General features: G+C 41.4%; 1 protein-coding gene across 2 annotated transcripts in view; it reads left to right on the top strand.

The window, feature by feature from the left end:
• LOC117545735 (zinc finger protein 469) overlaps nucleotides 1-22,250 on the top strand; it is an 88,583-nt gene that overhangs the window by 31,961 nt on the left and 34,372 nt on the right. For both annotated transcript variants that reach the window (XM_034215667.1, XM_034215666.1), the window contains one exon: nucleotides 13,963-14,173. The gene's annotated coding sequence lies outside the window, so the exon portion shown is untranslated. The remainder of the gene's footprint in view (nucleotides 1-13,962; nucleotides 14,174-22,250) is intronic.

Genomic DNA, 22,250 nt, shown 5'->3' with positions numbered 1-22,250 from the left:
CTTAGCTGGTATATGATTTAAAGTCCTTACACTGAATGGTTTCTTTGATTGACATTACACTATGTATATGTCAGGGGTACCCTAGTGGCCCCAGGATATTTATTTACCACTGTTTTAATTCTTATCTATGAATGTGAGGAAAGAGCTTAATCAAAATCATTAGACCCACTTTTATTCTTCAGGACTGCCCTGCCTCGTGAGGGTTTAGATAAAGGGAAAGCAGATGGAGAGGGTCTTCACAGGCTTAATGTGTCTTGACTCACTGCTTGATATACATTTGTTCTAAAAAGTGTGTGTGTGTGTGTGTGTGTGTGTGTGTGTGTGTGTGTGTGTGTGTGTGTGTGTGTGTGTGTGTGTGTGTGTGTGTGTGTGTGTGTGTGTGTGTGTGTGTGTGTGTGTGTGTGTGTGTGTGTGTGTGTGTGTGTGTGGGACCTAGTGAGCAATTGAAGTCTCCAAAAACTGCTGAAACGTCAACTGACAATGTTGAATTTGAATTTGGAGAGCGGGTGGTGGCAGATGCTGCAGAAGAAAGTCACAGCAAATAGGAACGGAGTGGAAGGATTGAGTAAGCAATGAGGGAGGAAAGAGGAGCAGGATGCCACCATCTGTTAGCCACATGCACACCCCACAGCAGTCACATAAATCTCAGCCGAGCTCAACAATGCAAGGCTGCATTCCGGCAAGCTAAACATGCACTGGCTAGCTACCTCGACAGAAATGTGCAGCTCATATGTCATACGTTCAGCATATATGCTGTAGCCAAATGGATTCAGATGAATCACAATGCATTGACCAGGAGACTGGGAGAAGTGTTAGAAAGTGAATTGGATGTAATTGTAATTATCAACTTGAATACTTGTAGAGAATTAAGACACACTTGGTAGAACCTTTACATAATCTTTTTTTTAAATTGCTACTGTCACAGTAGATATATGAATTATAGCTCCTACGTATTGGCTAGAGATATGTTGGAACTTGGAAAAATACTGCAGCTAGGCAGTGATGGTTATAAAAGTTGTTTATAAAGGAAAAATTCTTCTGTTCTTCTGGTGTGGTCCCTTGGCTCTCTACTACACTAAGAGCAGTAGATATGCGAACACACGCATGCAATCACGCACACACACACAGATCGTTACAAGTGACTGAGGTCAAAGTCAAGCTCAAGCAGAGGGTTGTGTGAGTTGGGTTTTCATGTGCTTTACAGATTGGCTGGAGACTTGCAATGTCGACTACAGCCGCTGTGCTGTAATGCGGGTGTGTTTGACAGCGTTAATGTCACATCTCATTCCTTAGCCCCTCTGCTGTCCAATATAATCTAACATGCTTTATATTAAACATTTCTACATATGCATTTCCCCTGGAAGCGGGACTTTTGTGCAAAAGAGACACAAATAACAGTCTTCATCTCTGTACTAGTCACTGTCTTTACTTTTCTGGGATTAACTATGCATTGAACATTATAAAAAAGATACACTGTGTTTGTTATTCTACAGAAGTTCATTGCAGTTCAAATGGGTGCAATAAAAATCAATCTGCAAGAATACAAAAAAAATGTGCAGACTTAATGTTGTCATTTGTTCTTCTCTTCTTCTTATCTGTTTAATAGTCTCTCTGCAGGATATGCAGCATTGCTACTGTATAGTAATCCTCTAATATGATGTGTGAGTGAGTGTGACCTTTCTGAACCCAGTAACCCAGGGACCCAATATTTTTCAATTTTCCAATAACTATGGAATGTCTTTGTTATTGTCTCTGATGACTCTTCATATTACCTAATACAGTTTTGTGGAAATAATGTCTTTAGAGGCACAGGATTGTCAACTTTGATGTTTGGTTAAAAAGGGATTTTATTTTGTGAAATATTGCACATGTTTGAAGCCTGTCTCCATGTTCAGCTTTCTGTAACCACTTAAAATGTCTCCAGGATGTATAAGAAATGGCGTCATAGAAAAAAAAATCATATTTTCCATCTTTCAGATAGAGACACATACTTTTGGCTTTATTGGTCTGATTTCATGGAACTTAAGATCGATTGAAATCATTGCTGGTGAGGAATGATATAATAACATAGCGGCCAGAGATGAGTCACCACTAATTTCATGTTCCCTTTTAAACCCTGCTGTTCAATTGTACCGTTCAAACACTGCGGGTAAACGGTACAATTGAAAGCCCAGGCAATGAGAAAGCCGAGTCATTACATCACAGTCATACAGTGTGGCAGATGGATGGGGAAACAACATCAGCATGACTGCGGCAGAAGCCGGAGTTCAACTCTTGTTTCATTAGTGCAATGATCAGCAGAATTGGTTAGAGGAAGGCATCGAGCCAGGGGTCTTACTTACGGGACAGGAACACAGTGACACTCTGCGGACACGCTTGGATAAGAAAACCATAAAACAGCCCTGGGGTGTGCCATAGTTGTGCGTTGATTCATTGACAGTCCTTCATCTGCATACTTCTGCCATGAGGTCATAAGAATCAGAGCCAAATTGTCTGTTTGCCTTATCCGCTGTATATCATGTAAATGAAGTAACGTCCTTCTGAGTATAGATGAATACTATGGGGAGCACTACACAGCGACTATATTTCTGAGGCTTTTGTTTAAGAAACTCTTGGCCAATTTACCTCTAGTTTTTTTAATATAAAATGACCAGCTGATATGCAATGTTACTATTGCTACAGCTGGCTTTGCCCCAACTACTAAGCTAGCCAGTTGCACAGTTTGCCAATGAATCTGTGGTGTTAGCTCCTTCCTGCTAGCTGAAATCTGGTTTAACGTTATTAGAGCTCATATCAGAAATACTGTAGTTGGATGCTTCTCTTTTACTGCCAAGTGATTTATAGTGCTGTATCTTGATGGGCCAATTATGCAGCTAGTCACATGCTTAGGCAACAGCTGCAGGACAGGGACAGCTGTGACTTCCTGAATCCCAGATACTGAAACTGTTGCCAAGTCAGACTAATCACAGCTGGAGCAATCTCATTCTGATATCAAGCAGCTTACATTAAGTTCTTGAGAAACCTAGATACATTTTATGATCAAGGGTAAAGAAAGGGGATCAGGGCTGTTTTAAGCATATTTCAAGATGTACTGCACAGCTGGTTGAATCCTTTCCAGGTAATTTAGGATTCAGAGAGGCGTCCTTTGTAGCAAAGAGCGCCACTGAGGGGTTTGTTTAAGTTATTCAACATCACTTGGTGACATAACAATGATGGACGAATAAGCGAGAGTATGTACATTTATCCATTCTGCTATATTACATTAAACTATCCATGAAAGGAACACAGAGAAGAACAAGCAACAACATCCCTCGGCCTTATGGAATAAGCTGTTACACCATTAGGCCTTTTAGGAGATGGTTATAAGAAACACAGTGGAACAAGCAATTGTCATTCTGATACTTGCTCCTGTAGATGATCATAAGAAACTTAATGGAAGAAGCAATTGTCATACCACTACTTGCTCCTTCCTGTATGTCTGCCTCAGAAAGCGTACAATGTGTTCATCTTCCCTCTCTTTATGTCTCTGTTTTTTTCTCCTCGACTTCTCCTTTCATCCTCAGCCAGAAGTTTTTGGACATTTAAGATGTAAAAAATTGCAGGAAAGAGAAGAAAGGACAGTTCTAAAGGAATATGGCTCGTATTAATCTGGAAATATTGCTTTACCTCATCTGAACTAAATTACTGGTCTGAACTTGCTGTCCTAGGAGAGCAGGCAGAGCGCCACCGGGAGCCCAGATGGGCAAGGAGTGGTCGGCAGATCTGTCCCTGTGACCACGGCAAGCACATGAACCCCTGGTCTGTGGAGCCCTGTAGCTGGCCTTTTATACAGCGGATCAAAAGTGGTTCTTTGTTGTTGTTGGCCTCAGATTTATACTCAGGTGCAACTTCTCTGCAAGAGAATCCAGACTCTGCATGTGTAACGAAGAGGAAATCAAAATCAAATCAAATCAAGTTTTATTTATATAGCACATTTATAAACGATTTTTGGTCGAGCCAAAGTGCTGTACATATAATAAAAATAGCTATCCTTAGACCCTCACATCGTACAAGGAAAAACTTCCAGAGAAAACCCACAGTTTAAGGGGAACAAATGGGAGAAACCTCAGGGAGAGCAACAGAGGAGGGATCCCTCTCCCAGGACGGACAGACGTGCAATAGATGCCGTGTGTAAATCGAAGAGATAATACATTTTACAGCATATAGACCTCTGAATGTTAGGAAATGCATGTGTCTGTAATAAGAAGATGAATCCACGAGGATGTCAGCTACAATCCTGTGGAAGCCATCAGGGAAGCAGCATGACGAGACCCAAGGCAGGACCGCAGAGACAGATTCAGCCATGACCCGAAGTCCACGACTTAATCCAGAACTCAGGATAGAGGATCCAAGACACAGGACTACAGCAAGAGGATCAGCCTCGACTCCGGATCCCGGCGTAGATATAGATACAAAACAAGAAAAAAGATTTGGTTGGGTTAATCGGAACAAGAGAATACAGACACAGACCGAGAGGGAAAAGGTCATTGGATAAAAGTTATTCTTGATAACCCTCTAGAAAGATTTCATGAACTTCCCCACTCAATCTATCAAGATTGAGTGGGGAAGAAGATAATAGGATGTGATCTGTTGTAAAATATTAAGGATTTCCTTCTAGATTATGACAATATTGGAACAATTAAGATTATTATTAAAGACAGTCATTTTGTTGTTGTGTGAGAGCTAAATGCACATTGCTAGAGGCCATGTAATCTATGGTGACACGAGATAAGCTGCCTTATGGTCTGGCTAAAGCTTGTCAAGTTTTGTGTTTTCCACTGTTAAGGAGCAGAGGCAGACACAAGTGACTGCAACCTCTCTCCCTGCTAGGAATTTAAAGGTGTGATTGCACGAGCGACGAGTAAACACTGGCCCATCTGCTCTCTCTATCACCCATAACTGAGCAGAGCTGACACACAAAAATGTCACCACGCTATGGAGTGAAATAGACAGCAGCCTCAGAGAAACAAGAAATAGATATATGACTATTACGTAATATCAATAGCCAATGGCATCATGTTAAGCAAGGCTTGTTGCTATAGTTGCTCATACCTGTCAGAGGTAAAGGTGAAACATTTTAAAACGACCCGTTTTCCTCAGATGAAAGGCGTGTTATCTCAAGTTGAGGCTTAACAGGGCTTGACCTCAGAGATACAGAGAGGCTTCCTGTCGTTGTGTTTGTCAATCAGAAGGCAGTGGTCATTGAAGAAGGCGGAGCAGCAGGTGTGTTTTTGTTCTTTAATCAATTCCAGTTTTTCCCTTTAAAAAAAATTACAAGACAGCAGAAAGCAGTGATTTATCTCCAGCAACGATCTTTCATGAAAGAATTCATAAATTACCACGCTGCAGATGCCCCTGACAGAAACCAGCAGGAAGGTAACAGCAGTTACGAGTCACAGCAAATGAAAAGCCTCATGCTTCAGTCACAATAACAACCACTAAACACATTAGTACATACAACACTGTAGACTTGTACATGTATTGTACTTATACTTACTAGGTGACATAAAAAAAAGGATTATGAATCCAATAAATCGTGAAAGTGAGTAAAATGTATGATAAAGGATTGCATACACAAAAGTATTAATCAAAGTTATTCTCAGTGTTTGTGTCCAACACTTACAAATTAGGGCAAATCCCAGAATTCATGTAACACATTGCATTTCCACCTTATCCTACTTTGAGTTTGTTTTATAAAAAGTATCTGCTCATACAAAGGTTTGATTTGATATGAATATTTACTTACATAATACAACTACACAGTGCAAACATATGTTATTAAACAAGCAATTTGAACTGCAGGTAACCAGTCGCATTATAACGAGATGTTATGCACCAGTATTTTTTCATGCCCATAATATTGTGCCAAGTGTCCATTTGACAGCTGTGGTACAATAGTAGAACTAATTACACTTATCTAAGGATCATTGTGGATTTGGCACTATATAGTCTGCATGTCTTAAGTGGCAGATGCCTTAATTGGTTTCCTGCAGACTCAACCCTGCTCAATATCCTTTAAGTGCAAAAGCCTTACACACAGGACCTGCCATACTGACAGAAGGATCACAACAAGGTACAAGAGCTGAGATTAGATGATCTGGGATAGAATTGAATGTCTTATACAATTCCTTCATTTCTGAAAATGTTACATGTTGGCTCTGATAGCCTAGTTTTTCATTGCTGGACTTCATCTACCTGCAAAACACTAAACCTCCACAAACCTCACGTACAATGATCATTTAAGTTAAGCTGGTCTGAGCTGTTCAGGACACCCCGCTGACAGCTGATGTAGCATCATTTGCATTTTTCAGACGTTTCCCTTCCTTCTCCTTGGAGCCCAGAAAAATATTCTGCCAAGTGGTACATGTTTGAAATGGCAACGCACAGTGGAGGTGTCATGATGAATGTCATCACAGTCAATTTGTGTTGTTTCCGCCAGGGGGGCGTCTTGCCGTAATTTGACGGCCTTATTCAGCTCGGAACGCCCTGAACTCGAGCCGAGGGCGTCCGCTCTAGGGGTGGACGGCCGCCCTCTCAGCCCTGGTCTGGCGGAAACACTGTTGTCACCATACATCTCAAAAATCCTTCCCAGTGTCAATGCATATGAACTCTTTAGAAGCCAGCTGTTTAATCACATCTGCTCCAGGATTGGCAAATGTCCATATGGTCTGAATGCTCTTGCATCAATTGATGCAATGTGATTCCAAAGATTTCTGTTGCACTTGATAGGAGAGGTGGATACTGGTCATTGTCCCTGTGTTTGTACGTTCACCTGGCATGCATGTAACTTCTGACCTCAGGAAACGCATCCCCGTGGGAGAAGGAAATGTGCCTGTAAGGGGCCCACTCGTGGGCGGCGGAGTGGTTTTATACACAGACTGGCATTATCTGCATCTCCTGCTCAAAGGACAGGGCCACTAAATATACCCTGCGAGGCCTTCCCAGGCTCCTCTGGGCTGGGGAGATGCGGCCGCTGCTTGGGCCGAAGGCCAATGACATGGCTGCCGACCTCCTCGGAAAGTATTTTTAAGGTCAATTACAGGGTACAGTGCCTTTAGATGACCGACTGGTGCTGAGGAGGCCTCATATTAAAGGTTTATGTGGAGAAGGCCCAGAGAAGCCTGCCTTAGCTCACCCCAGCTCCCATTGTTACCACACACCCACTGAGACATTGCACTCTGAAGGATTCATGGGGTGATGCGTGTAGCGTGTGGGTGTGGTTTTGTAATAAGAGAGAGATTGACATAGATAGATAAAAAATTGATTTGTTTATGAAGAGGATCATTTATGTATTTGGTGAGGTAAAAGTCAGTGAATACAATCCTCTTGTGGAGTCTTTAATGTTATGTTGTGGCTAACCTGCCTCCACTCCACCAGTTAATGGAAGGACAGTTTAGTGCTACAATTTATAAATGACATTTCCCATACAGTGGTCTCAAATTAGATGAGTCACAGGCATTTGCTTTAAGTCTGTTGCCTTTTTTATTTTATTTTTTTAATGTTATGGTTTCTGCAAGCTTAACATTGCATGAAACTTAAAGTGTTTATAATTAAAGGACTGGTTAACATTTTCCCAAGTCTGTCATAAAAAGCAACATTCACAGCCACTTACAGTCATGAAAATATTAAAAAGTTTGAAAAATAATTGTTAAATATAATTACTCATCCTGTCCATACAGTCTATGTACAGTACTGTGTGACAACATGAGTACAGTGAGAAAGATTGACAGTTGAGAGCCACTCTTTTGTTGGACCTTCTGAAGTTGAGCTGCAGCTACTAAAAGTCGGAGATAGTTCAACCAAGTATTTATTTGTCTAAAATTGCAGTACAAAATTACAAGTAAAGGAACATCAAACACTATACCAGAGAGCCAAAATGTAAGTTTTGTAATAAATACATTTTACATTTGGAAGATACCTACTTAATTTAAATAACTCACACTGCCTGAGTCTCATAAAGTCTGTAATTGACCTGCAATTTTATGGATTTTCAAATTGTGTCGATGTTAGTATGGGCATCTCAACTTTGTTTAAACATATCTTCAGATTCTAAAGTTGTAATTGTTGTGGTTTATAGTGCGATTGTTACAAAATATATTTCTAGCAAGCACACAGGCTTTAAAATGTCTGAGAATAACACAGTCTCAACAGAGAAAACACATTCATCCACCCAGACACAGATTATAAAATATTCTACAGAATAACAAACACACTTTGTTGCTCATTAGAGGGTTATCTTAATCCTATGCTCCCACACATTCACTTACACAAGCCTCATTCTTTAAACATAGGCCACACACACACAGACCCACACAGCTGACCAGCGCTCAATATAAACGGACATCCAGCGAGATGATTTTGGTCGCTTTCAGGGTTCATTCCAACACGACTCGGGCCGGCCATAAATACAGGCCTGTCGAAATGTGTTCTACCCCACAGAGAGGGGAGGGGAGGTACAGTAGACCCCATTCACCTCTTTGTGTATTTGGAGGGGGCAGAGGGAAGGTTGGAGTTGGTGGCTTTGGTCTCCATGAAGAGTGAAGTGTTGATGGGACAAAAGTGAGGGGAAGGATTGAAAGGCCTATTTGTGCAGATGATGGGCCGGGCATCTCTGTGTTTGGTTTGCTGTGGCTCTGCTACAGTTCAATGGCAGCTCTATCCCTTCTCTATTTCAACCTAGATGCTTAAATAAAAGCAAAATAAAGGCACCAGAAGATGCAACCCAAAGGGTAAACATTGATATGTGTTTTAGTATTTAACTCTATCACTTTATCACTGTGCTCCAGACATAAATGACATTTTGAGTCAGTAACCCTTCAATTAGCTACAGTTAAGCCTGAGACACCAGTCTAGCAAGGAGCAGCCAAATAGTGAGCAAGTAGTGAAGTACAGAGTTATTACTTTTAGGGATAAAAAGCGTGTTGGTATCAAACATATATCAACCATTTGTTATAACCCCAATCCTTATCTAACCTTCACCACATGATATCTGCCATTTTAATGTGTTTTCAATCAAAAACAGTCCTCCAAAAATTATGTTTTTTCCAGTTATATGTTTCCTTTGAAGCTATCTGCTACTTGTCTGTGTCTGATATTTTTGTAGGCATACAGAGTGGGCCTTTCCTCCTTTTTCAACTCTTCCTCTTTCACTTCTAACCCCCCAGGTCCCACATCAACTCCTGCTAGTCCAAATCCACACTTTGTTTCCCTGGGAACATCATCACTCCTGGTCCACATGGCTGGGCGAGTACACATCGCCGAGCTGCTAAGTCCACACTAGCTGGGGTGCCCGGTGTTTGCCCTGGGCGTTCGTGGCCGCTGGGCTTTCTGGGTCAGAAATGGCACACCAGGGTGTGATGGGCTTTGCTCTGGTAATGGCCATCATAGGTGTGAAATTCCCATAGCCGAAGCCCGGCAGCTCTGGAGCCCTGCAGCTGCTCAGACAGAGGGAGTGGATGACTGTGAGACCTTTTGGTTAGCCACCATTCCGTGTCTGACTTCAAACCCACTGTCTCTTTTTAGTAGGGCCCTTTCTTGTACACAAATACAATACACCCATATAACTAGTTTGTAAAAGGCTTTATACTCCTGCTGTACAGTCCTAATACTAGTGTACATTTCAGGTGAGCAGCAGTCAGTGAGTCATGGAGTACAGTCACCACATGTAGTCACCCTCAGTTTCCCTAATTGACAGTTACAGGAGCGTAGCTGTGGGTGGTGATGGGGAGGCCTTTCATTGGGGTTCTGGGTGTGTCAGCACTCTGACCTGGAATGACCCTTGCACTGCTGTATAACCTTACTGCAACTCTGGCAAAATCTGGTTGCAGATATTATCATGCATCTAAAAAAAAAAAAAACATTGCTGTTTTGTACTAGTTAGGCTTTAATTTTGAAGAAGATATGCATGTGGAACTGAAGTTAATATTAAATGAAACGAAGACCTGATGCTTAATCTTTTCTTTAGCAGTGACACTTCATTGTCAAGTCTTGTTCAAAAGGCATTCCTGGTTATTAAACAGTAATGACTGTGTGTGCTTCACAGTGCACCAACTGCTGTGGTGCACAATTTGGCACACAGCCAGGCTACAACACTTGATTCGCCTGTCGTCTTGCCATAGCTACTTTGATTCATCCTCTTTTTCTAAAAAGTCCAGGATTGCTTCCTGTTTTTTTCAGAGGAAAATACAAGTTTCAGAGCTGTATAAATGTATGGAAAGCAAATGTATCATCTCTATTTCAGCTATATGTATCTCAAGTCAATTATATTTAGTATTAAATACAGTAGTTCAATGAATTTCTAATTGCATGTTGCCTTAAAAAGATCACAGTTTAATTAGTTTTGTGACCCGGGTATTACTCCCTGAGGGGAAGTTAGACTTCTCCAAGGTCATTAAAAACTTTATATGTTTAACATTGGTGTTTTATATGACTTTGTATGCCACAGAGAGGGAGAGAAAGAGTCTATTTGGATGGTTGGCAGAGTGAGGATATGAGTTTAAGGGTAACGTTTAAAGCTGTGTTTTTTTTAATGCACTGCATGAACTAAAATGACTTGTTTAGACAAGTACTGTATAACACAAGCCATTGGTATCCTGATATACAAAGTCCCCAGGGCTGGGTTTAAACAATCTCCATATTCATGCTGGAAATGTTGAGGAGTTAATGTTTTGCTTTACTTTGATACATCCTACAAAGGTTTTCTGTGTTGAGAACACAAAAAGTCCCCTCTCTTTACATCTGCCTCGACTCTGCTTTCAATTCAGGTTGTTAAGAGAAACATTTCAATTTCACAACAACCTATGATTGAATCCTGAAGCCTAATGTAATTCCTCTTGCCATTCAATGGCAAGTTGTCTCTGCTGCAGTAAATAACATGAAATCCTATTGTATGAAGTTTTCCATGTATCTCGTTGACTTGCATGCCTATGTGATTTTACCACAAACTATTCTTGGAGTTATTGGCGTTAAGAAGTTTCACTCTGTACTATAATATTGTATTTCGTTTTGGCCCAGCCTTATTGTTTTGCTTAATGTGTATAATGCCTGGCGCTCAGACTTTTGCCTGTGGCTTTTAAAATCCTATCACAGAAGCAGACAGTTTTGGCTTTTCTGTAACCTACATTTCTTACGAGATGATGGTGGTGTTCCTGACCCTAGTGGTGTTTAGATATTCACCCGTATACCCCCTTATTTAAGGGAGTCAGGAAGACATCTGAAGAACTCTCATTGAAACCTGTTGTTTGTAACAAGTAGATTTCTGCACCAGAAGCACATGACATTCTCATTACATTTGCAGGCTTGGTCTGAATTTCTTTTACAACAACACGATTCAACAGAAATGATGTGTGGTGGTGCAACAGATTATATGAACAATTGAAATAAATGTTGGAGGAATTAATCTTGAAAAAGGACCTCCCTAAAAATCATCGATACAGGGACAGAAATGGGTGCAGAGTGAGAGAGATGTATACAAAAGTGCAAACTTTGCCTCATCCCTGTTTGTAAATGGACTGTATGTACATTACAGCTCAACTCGGCCCCTAGTGGCTGGAGACAATATTTCAGTAAATTCCACCTCAGTCCTAAATCCCATTTTTAGATCTTGAAACACAATCACATCTTTTGCTACTAAATGTGGCTGACAGCCTGTCATTACTATTCTAATTGTCCTTATTATATGGACCCATAGTGCTATTTTTATCTATTTACTGTCGTAATGGTAATGAGAAGACTTAATGACATAGTAGACAGTAAACAAACAACAGCTTTCAGATGTTGGATTAGTTTTTTTCCCGTCATTTAAACCCCAGACATAAAATACCACAGAAGGGCTGTCCGTGGCTCTGGTTTTGGAGGATTAGTGTTTGTTAGTAATAAAGAGCACTGAAATGCGTTTGTATCCCCTTTCTTTGCCTTCCCTGGACCAACCCCCTCCAACAGTCTCAAGCCCAAACCCCAGGACTGGGCTTTCAAAGCCTACAATGAAGGCAGCCTGTGACCTAAAGTACTGTTTTGTGGACCCGTGTAAATTTGACACCATTATACCACAGAGAGGGTCTGTGTAGGTGTTAATGCTAGTGTGGGAGATCCCAAGAGATCTGTATAAATCCTTGCTTACCTCATAATGTGCTGCCAAAAAAGTTGCTCCGTATTTTATTACATCATGCATAGTTTTGGTTCCTTTTGTTTCTGTCTGGGATATTTTGAATTGCTCGAAATCTTAGCAATCCCCCCAATGTTGTTTTTGAATACTCTGTTTCTGTTTCTTTCAGTGTTCTTTGGCTTATTCCTGTGGAGTAGTCCAAAAACGATCGCTGTTTCTAAGACTTGTTGAACTTAATTAAATTAAGGGCTTACTTTTTTTCTTTAAAGTTCTTCAAATGGGACACCATATCATAGTGGTCCAAGTGGATGTAGTGGTGTGCTGCTGTGGTGTGCATTTCATTTTGTTTGCAGGATCAAGGCAAAACTGGCTTTTTATGAAGTGGAACTTGACTTTCAGCATTTACAAGCAAATACGTTTTCTCAGTTTCTTGAAAAACTTAGAGCCTCAGTTTTTGCATTTTCATGCCAAGGACCTACAATGCAGTTTGACCTCTAGTAAACCCATAACTGTTACCTGATTGGAATATTCTTTACTGTGTCTGTTTCACTCTTTAACTGGAGGGAATTCCCTTTGCCGACACATTGTTCCTAATTACAAGTTGATGCGAAACTGTTAACTTCCCTGTTGTTACTGTTCTTTTATTTTACTTTGCACCTCTCTGCCTGTGCCATGGCTCAGTTTAACTGGCAGTCTTGGTAGAGCTAGGTTTGTGTGTGGTGGCACTGGGCAGGGAGCAGCGCTCGCTTGGGTTTAGCATACCCTCATAATTACAGACAGTAAACAGCTAGAGCTTTTATGCCTATTTTCCCTCGTCTAATGGGAGAGAGTTCACTTTGGCATAAAAAGAAAAGGCAGAGAGGAGGAAAAAGACTGGAGATAGACAAAAACTGTCACCCTTATTTTGGGTGTTTACCCTGTTAGCCGTTTGCAAAGAGTTTGTGAGACTTGGAGACAGGTTTATAGACATACAAACTCACAGACATTATCCCCACCCCCTAGAACTCAACACACATACTTCTTAAGCGACAGTCTTTTGATGTGTTACTTATGTCTTACAGTAAGTCTTAATTAAAACTTCCAACACCCTCTGGTTTGATGTGTCTCTCCTCTTTTAACTTTTCTCCCTAAAAACTGTCAAATTGATCACGGCCTTACTCTGTGTTTCTTTTTCAGTGTTTTTCTTTCCGTCTGTCTCTGTCCTTCCCTCTCTCTAAGTGAATCTCTGCTGCCTCACACTCTTCGCTTGGTCCAAATTTTATTCTATTCCCTTTGCTTTTCCTTTTTCGTTTTTTTCCCCTCACCTCACACACACACACACACACACACACACACACACACACACACACACACACACACACACACACACACACACACACACACACACACACACACACACACACACACACACACACACAAACGTATTCTTTCCATACTGCATATTTAGTGCAGCTCTGAGGTTGTGTATTCAATGTAAAATATGAAAACAAATAAGTAACCGCGTGTGGATTTTAACCATATGCTATATACCGTCTCTTCTCCTCCTTCCTCATCTCTCCCTGTCCCTCTCTGTCTGTGCACTGCACAGCGCTGGCAGGCTGCGTAATGGGAGGTTTTTTTCTAGAAGTCTGCTCCCCCTTCTTTGGCTGGGACAGGCCTGGAACGTGCTACTGGCTGGGAGTGTGGAAGGGAAGCGGGGAGTTAGGGAATGAGGAGGGGAGGGAGGGAGAGGGGGGGGGTGAGGGCTGAGAAGGAGGGAGACTGGAGGGGTGGAGGCGTGGTTTGCAGCTGGTAATGAAGTCTTCTCTTTTCATCCTCAGAAGGCAGAGTGTGAGCGGACGGGCCCGGGGTCTGCGCGGCTCCACAGCTTTCTCTGCCTGTAAAGTGTGCCGACCGCCCCTCCGCTCAGCGCTGTGCTGCCTGTGCGTCAGCACCCGCCTGCCACAGCTGGAACACAAAGAGACTGAGTCTGAGAGACCGCTACAGTCATGAGGCTTTCCATTGTATTGGCTCTACAGAAAAACTCTTGAGGTAAGACTTTAAACTCCTTCATGTGTTCTGCTCCTGCCTGTCTCTCTCTCTCTCTCACTGCTCTCACTTTACTGTCTGTCTGTCTCTGTTGATTGTTGTGGTTGGGGGTGGGGGCTATAAAGGGGGCTGTCCAATTGAGGTCCCTCCCACTTTAAATGTGCGAGTGTGTGTGCACATATAGTGTGCAATGGTAGGTAGGTGAATGTTTGTGCATGTGTGAGCATGCACACATGAGTGTACTGTACATGTGTTTTTGCACATTTTCTACACTGTTTATGTATGAATGCAGACTGAGTCAGCATTCAGTGAAAAGTTTATGCTAATAGTGACAAATGGCTCCTATTAGTCAGGCAAGTAAGAGGGTCATATTGGGGCTAAGACATTCTGGAAAAGATGGGACATCATTAATAGGATGGGAACTTTAGTAACAGTCTGGATCTTGGATCACTTTGTTTTTTTTTTACACTTTCTTTTGTTTTATTGTTGGTTTGTGCTAGTTTTATTGAAATATACAATTGTGTGTGTATCCTGGCAGGGGGTAACATCTGTTGAGTTATTTATTTGCATTGTTGATTGCTGTTTGAGTCAGATGGATGCAACAGGCTCGTCTCTGTAAATAAAAAAGGACAGGAGACTCTACTCATCCGCAACCCAGTGACACCAGGCTTTGAAGTGATTTCAGTGGATCTGTCCTCCTCCCCGCTGGGCAATTCAGATCCGGCCTGCTACTCACTGACTTTCATCCACATTCCCTTGGAAATCCATCCATCTGTATTCTCTCACTTACCTCCTTCCTGCTCCCATTCACCCCATGAGTTATTGCACGCTGATACCCCTTAGTGAGCCCTTCCATCCTATCAACACCTTCTGTATTCTCATAGAAAGTATTCCTACTGTTTTATTCTCCACTAGTCTGACACTTCTAGGGAATGGGTCTTTCCAATACCTCTCCCGGAGAAAAAAAAAACTAAGCGACTTTCCATTAGTTTCTGCTGGGCCATGAGAATTATGGTTTCCCAAATGAATAGTGTACAGAAGCCCGGCTTAATTGAAAAAACACAAGCATGGTCTGCCATGGACGAGACGGTCCTTGTGTCACTGCAGAACTGTACGAATGTACTTTCCAGAGCTGGCGTGTGGGAGAAAAAAGAGGGAGGAAAATACAAAAAAAGCACAAGATAGAGTACAGACAAACAGAGGGCCGAGGCAAGTAGAATTATGAAATAAAAAGTTGGAAAATCGAAATGACAGACTGAAAACATTGATGGGAGTTTACACTAAAGGTTTGGAAGTGAATGCAGAGACATTGGGGGATTCAATTATATACAAACTATTATGAAGGAATTCAGAAGTAAAAGAAAGTAGTATTTTGTGTGTACATTTCATGTGGCCTCATCTGGTCAGGAAAGTGTGTATAAAAGGGGGTTTAAGGAAAGGAGGCCATCATTAGGCTGTTTGCTGGTCATTAAGCCCCAAAGGGAAACAATAGAGCCCACAGTAAAACCTGCTGGATTGCATTTAACAGCAGCATCTTCCTCATGATTTTCCCAACAGGGAGTCATCATAACATTTAACCCCACTGAAGCAGTCTGCTCTGCTATGAGAGAGTCTGTGTTGCAATGAGACCACCATGAGCCTTTAGAGAAGTTTGTTCTTGATGCATTTCCCATAAGAACAATTATTGACATATCCTATTAATATCTGCCTCGTTATCTTGTTGCTGACTTCTGTCTCTCCTGCCCCTCCTCTGTCTGTCTTCGCCCCCTGCTGTGTGATGTGTGACGTGTCTGTGTGGCAACCCCATATGGCGATGATTGAGACCAAGCCGTTGGTTCACATGGCACATTTGTCACACACATGTTTGCCAGAAGCTGTTGTTGCTAGGGTTGCAAGGTAAAGCATCTTTTGTTGACTTCCTCTCTGGGTGGCTCATTTTGTTTGTCAGGGCACTGTGACCCCTGACCCCGTTACCACCTCCTGCCTCTCACACCACTGCTCATTAATGTAACTCTAGACTCCCTGACAGCCCCAATGCCCCCACTCTTCCACCACACTCATGCATGCATGATTACCGGGAGAGAGGAATATGGAAAGATCAACACTTGCAACAGTAGGTCTTAGTTAAAGTCAGCCTTCTAAAGATACATCCACTGGGATTCTGTGATGAAATTGTATGCAGGAGTGGTGACCTCACTGTAACAAGAGAGAGTGTGTGGTGATGGAAATGTGAATGGAAAGATAACACTCCTTTTTTTGATTAATCCACATTTGAATTTTCATTTTAAAAGGCTATTCATCATAATCCCCCCAACTAGATTCTTTGACTACGTGACTATTTATATGTATTATTAAATTCAGTGGCAAGGGGCCTGATAATGGCCGTTAGGTTGGTTTATTAGAAGCTTAGCAGGTGCTGAGGTAACTGGTGAGGTTATCTATCCCTCAATACCCATGTGGAGTGATAGGGTCATGACTCCTGACCTCTGTCCCACTCCTGACTTTCATTGGGCTTCAATAGTCAAAGCTGAACAGTGAACTTGACCTTATGAGAAAATACTCTGCCCCGGTGGTTTAATATTCCCTTCATCACCAGTGTAACAGAGCTGGTGGAGTATTTTAAGGAGATGATGAGTAAATGAAAGTGCTTCTCATGGGTTCAATTATATGGTGTGTGGGGATTCCCTTGCAACCATCATAACCATCATATGAGACACATAGATTGTCCCTCAGCAACACTTTTGCTTATCTTGACTTAGACAAATATCATATTACAAGCACAGAACTTAGGGACAGTCACCAAATAGCATCCTACCGAGAAATACAAACATGCCTACAGACATATTGGGGTTCATCCCATAATCCTGATTTGTGATTTTGCACATAGATATACTCATTAACAGAAAAACTAGTACACATTTTCTCGGATGGTAAAAATGAGTTCTAATAGGCGGTGAATGAGGCATACAGTATTGTCAAAGTGACTTATCGAAAAGCATGTGTGACTATAAAACTGACAAATCCCTGCCATACCATACTGTTTTTTATTAACATATATTTAAATAAATAGCTGGCTTTAACATAGATATTCTTCTCGGAAACACACACCACACTACAATTCTTGTCACTTCTCCCTCTGTCCATCTTAAAGATTAGAGAATGGTTGTTTGAAAGTGCTGCCAAGGTGAACACAGCAACAGCAAGGGGAAAAACAAAGAAAAGAGATGCTGTCCTATCTTGTTCATACCTGAATGCCTGAGTTTAAAATGTATAAAATGATCCAGTTTGGATTGCATTTGACAGTGTACCCGGATTTGCTCCCAGTCACTAAAACTCGTTAGTTAGTGTTAGTGGTGCAACCCTTTCAATAAACACGTTCGAAGGCCAAACTACATTTCTTTGCCCATATAATTTCCATCTAAATTTAAATACGTAATTGAAGAGTTGCCTTCAGGTTTTCTGTGTTAATTCTCTGAAACTTTACTAATATAAGCATACAAAGTTTTAAAAGTATCGGAAACCATATAAGGTTTGAGTTCTGTCAGTTTAAGAGTAAGTGAAAGCAATTTACTGACACATGTTTTGTATTTTGGTGTTGGGGGGTACACTTCTGTTTGGATTTACATCATGCAACAAAAATAAATACGCTATAGTCTTGTCGTGACAGTAAAATAAATTGTGGTATGAATTAAATAAATATGGGTTTGTATAGCTTATGAGGGAAACATCCATAGTGTTAGCAAAAGCTTTATTTCTCAATACAACAACACACTGTTGACACACTGCTCCTTTTGCTGCATTTTCTATGACTCATAAGTTCTAAGTAAAGTTTGTCACAAGGTCAAGGTATAATAAGGATGCTGTTCAAATGCAGGCAGCTTCCTGAGCACCTCGTAGTTACAACATAAATTGCCTGAACTGACACAAATTTGAATTGCCTTTTAAAGCAATTTAAACCAGACACTTTGTCCTCTCCTCTCTGGTGCTCTCTCCAGCTGGTGGCGCTCTGACTGACCACCTAGTGTACCCGCACCTAGAATTGTGCCTGTAGATATGATTTGGAGGCTGAGGTTACTCAAGGTGAGCAGATTCACCGCAGTGCAGATGTAAATCACATAACTTGCAGGAGGAGAGAGTCCCTCTGGTTCCATCATTTCAGCTCTTTCCCCACCTCCTTTTCCTCTCTATCAGTGTCTTCCTCCTCAAACTGAACACATTAAGCATATTTTCCATCCTACCTTATGTCTGTTTGTCAGGTCACACTTTCAATCTTAAAAAACCCCTGAGCTACCACACGCATCCACTCGCACACTGACGAATATGTGTTACTGTGTGCATTTACAAATTAGTTTAAGTATGCTGTTGGGTTCATTTTAAGAATTCTTAACAACAAATCTAAGCATTTCTATCAGATTGTAGGTGGTATACTATGTGTCTGCTGACAAATAACTGTTGGATAAGCCGCCACGTCTTTATGAGACACTTTATCCAACAGGCAGAAAATTGGCCGGAATGTTTTCCTGCTCCTCTGCTCCTTCTGCTGCGTGAATGCAGACCCAGCAGCGCTGATTGCTTCTGACAGTGACAACAAGAACAGGCTGTCTGAGAAGACTTTCTGAAGACCTCCTCCTGCATCTGCTCAGAAAAGTCAGAAGAATCAGCCAAACCAAACAAGAAATTGCTTTTCTCTCTGAACTTCTTTGAGAACTTTCTGGAACTTAGAGGTTAACGTATCAAAGTTGGGCTACCAGCATACAAGTACTGCAGTGGTTGGCGGTTAAGTTTAAAACTTGTTTGATATTGGTTGAACTTTGTGGACGTACAATGTGCAGAAATAAAAAAACAAGACATCATTGTATTCATTCTTCCTGATGCTTGGGTCTGCAGTTGTGACATCAGATCTTTTGGGGGAGGGAAGCAAGGGAAATCACCATACAATTATAGGTCAGGCACATCCCCAGACGCCTTAGCCAGCTAAGCAGCTTTAGAACTGCTTTCCCTTTTCAAATCCTTTTCCACTACATTCCTGCTCTTCCCCTCTCACTGCTGCGTTTCGCTCCAGATGTGGCATTGTTTGGACACATTTGTTTTGGGATTGGGCCGGTAGACCTGTGCAGGGTGTGATGTCATGCTCTATTTAAAGGGAAAGCCATGAGAACTGGGTGGACATGAGTGCACTGTGGTCTCACTTCAAAGCCTCTGTCTAGGACTACTGATGACTGTCATCCATGGCACAGCAATCTGTGTCATGGACAGATGACCACATTCATTTTAAGTGTTGACAGACATGTCATTTTGAAAAGGTTCATATAGGAGGCACCACTTTTCACAAAAGCAAGATAGGTAAAGTAAAAAAATTGTATATCTCAAATCGCCCACCAGGTTTACTGAATTTAAAAAATGTTGGAATACTCAAACACAGAAACAATCCTTAGTTTCATTTGAAGTTTGCACTGTAGTTATTTGTGGTATAACCGAGTGAAACTTAAAACCATAGTTAGATGAAATGAATAGATGATGCCCTCAATTGAACCAACAAACATGACAGGGTTTTCTTATGGTTGAGAGGAGTCACATGCTGCACAAACTTCCATGCCCCTCTAATTAACTCTGTCAGTCAATGAACCTGGCACCTCATGCCATTGAAGAATGGGATAATTAATCTCTTTCTCTGTCTGTCTCTCAGTGTGTGGGGTATATGAATGAACAGTATGTGTATAGTTTATTCTACACCACTCTAAATACGATGTAATCCATTGTTAGTGGGAGTTAGGAATGGCACCTTTTCTTTGAAGAAGGGATGAGCAGATATTTTCCTCGATGACTGAGCTTATTGTGCCTTTTTATTTAAACTGTCAGCATAGTGGAGAATCAGCAGCAGCTAACTATGAGGCTCTACTGTTAGATTCCCCATGGGAGTTCTGCCTTCAGCACTGTTTGGCCTTCAAACACATATATTTGCCAGGTCCTCTCTAGTGTCCCTGGTTCAAACAGCTATGTGCTCCAACCCTGCTGAATATTTCCGGTTCAAACGGGCATGTTTGCTAGATCTTCACCCCTCACTGTTCCCTCTCCTTGTTTGTTCAAGGAGTTCACAGTGGCTTTTTGGTCCTTTAGGAGTTGAAACATGGACTGAAACAAAGTGCTTGCAGACGATGAGCGTATTTCCATTCGTTCATGATATATACTCTCACACATACAGACACAGAGAAAGTGAAAGCAGCATTTGGATAATAAAGTCCACTGTCATCCTATGAAAACAGAGTCTCGAATGTTTTTAAAGCATTGTTTGCCTCACCTGTGTGGAATGATGGTCTTAACAAATCCAGGTGAGCTGTTCTGTTCTCTCACATGTACGGCCATAGTTGATGCAGTTTATTGCAAGAATATTTAAGAAGCTCCTTTCCAAACAAGTTGGAACAATACGTCTTCCCACTTTTGGCAGCACATATATAATAATCCTCTTGTGTTTGAGAGTAGTTATATATATAAAGCCTAAGATGTTTTTGATGCAGAAATGTTGGTGTTTGTGGGTCTCTTTTGACTCAGCTTGAAGTTCCCCACATTGCAATTCCTCTGTGGTCAACATCAGAGACTTGGACACAGACAAGATTGCACACTTGCATGCACAGACATGCAAACAGACTTTTGGATAATTTATATTTACTTCCATACACGAAAATAAACATTAAAGATAAAATGAGGCAATTCTCTAGCATGTGTGTCCTGTCTCAAATACATACTCACAAACAACCAGCATCCCGGGTTTCTTCCAGGCGTATTGGCCAGGAAAACGCATGGTGAAAGCATAACAGTTCGGCCCCTGGGTCATAAGGTCAAGCACATCTAGGTGATCAGCGTTTCCGCTCCAGATACTGTTTATGACTGTGTATACACACCATGCAGTCTGTCAGACAATTGTATACACCCCACACCCTGCCTCGAGCTCACACAGCTGGCACAGCCAAACATTCGCAGAGTCAGTTTTAGGGAAGGGGGAGGGTGTGTGTGTGTGCGTGTGGGTGTTTCTGTGTGTGTCAGTCTGTGTACTTCTTGAAGCTAAAAAATGTTCAACTGCCACCCACACACAAAAACTAATGCAAAAACAAAACACAAACTCTCAAACTCATGCAGAGATTGGCATGTAGGCTAACTGCATGGGAATTTAGGCTCCTATAATTCATTTTTAATTCTGGAAACACATTTAGCCAGATTGGATGTATTTATCTTTTTGGCAAAAATATTAGGCTGATTGCTTCATGTTTCTCTTTGCCATAGAACAATCTGCAGTCTCTCAATCTTGATCTACAGTTTGCAACTGATGTGAAAGTAAATCAAGATGTGTTTGTGCTAAAAGGTGTCAGGAAACAGAAAAAGAGGGGTTATTAAACTAACTGTTTATAGGGCTGAAACAGGTGGCTTGCAGAAATGGGAGGTGCAGATGGGTGAAGTGAGTGGGGTGGAGTAATGACAAACTTCAGTATAAATTAAAGTTAAACATTGTCATTTGAGGGGAGTGTCAGGATGGTTGAAATTGACCTTTACTTTGCTTTAGTCTTATTTGTATTCAGTTCTGCTGTTTGTATGACGGATTCTCCTTTTGCTTCTACATTTCGGTAAGTTTTCAATCTAAAGGGATGTAAAAGGGCAGTACTAAATCAGGTTATTCATACGAAAATGTACCATTCTTTGTCAATGGGAATTCTCTCGTTCCAGGCGGTAAAACAATATTTCACTGATCTCACCAGGAAATCTATCTATCAAAGGAGAACACCTATTTTAAAAATAAAAACAGCTATGGAGGCACATTTTGGCTTCCTGCTAATCCTGTCTCGTGTAGCATCTGTTATGGACTTTACAGAATGGTCAACTTTGTCAACACAGCTGACTGAGATTGTAAGTAAGTATGTAATGTATGTGTGAGAGAATTTATGTATGTTTGTGTATGTGCGTGTGTTTGTGCAGCCATGTACACACATGTGCTTTTGTTTAAATGGCCCCTTGTTTAAATGGCCCCTTGTGGTTTCTCTTGGCTATCTGCTGGTTATATCTCTGCAGTAAAGGTTGGTGCCCACCCCTC

Source organism: Gymnodraco acuticeps, unplaced genomic scaffold (assembly GCF_902827175.1).
Source record: "Gymnodraco acuticeps unplaced genomic scaffold, fGymAcu1.1, whole genome shotgun sequence".
Taxonomy (NCBI): domain Eukaryota; kingdom Metazoa; phylum Chordata; class Actinopteri; order Perciformes; family Bathydraconidae; genus Gymnodraco; species Gymnodraco acuticeps.
Note: the sequence above shows the minus strand (reverse complement) of the source record. Positions and strands in the feature narration are given on the sequence as shown.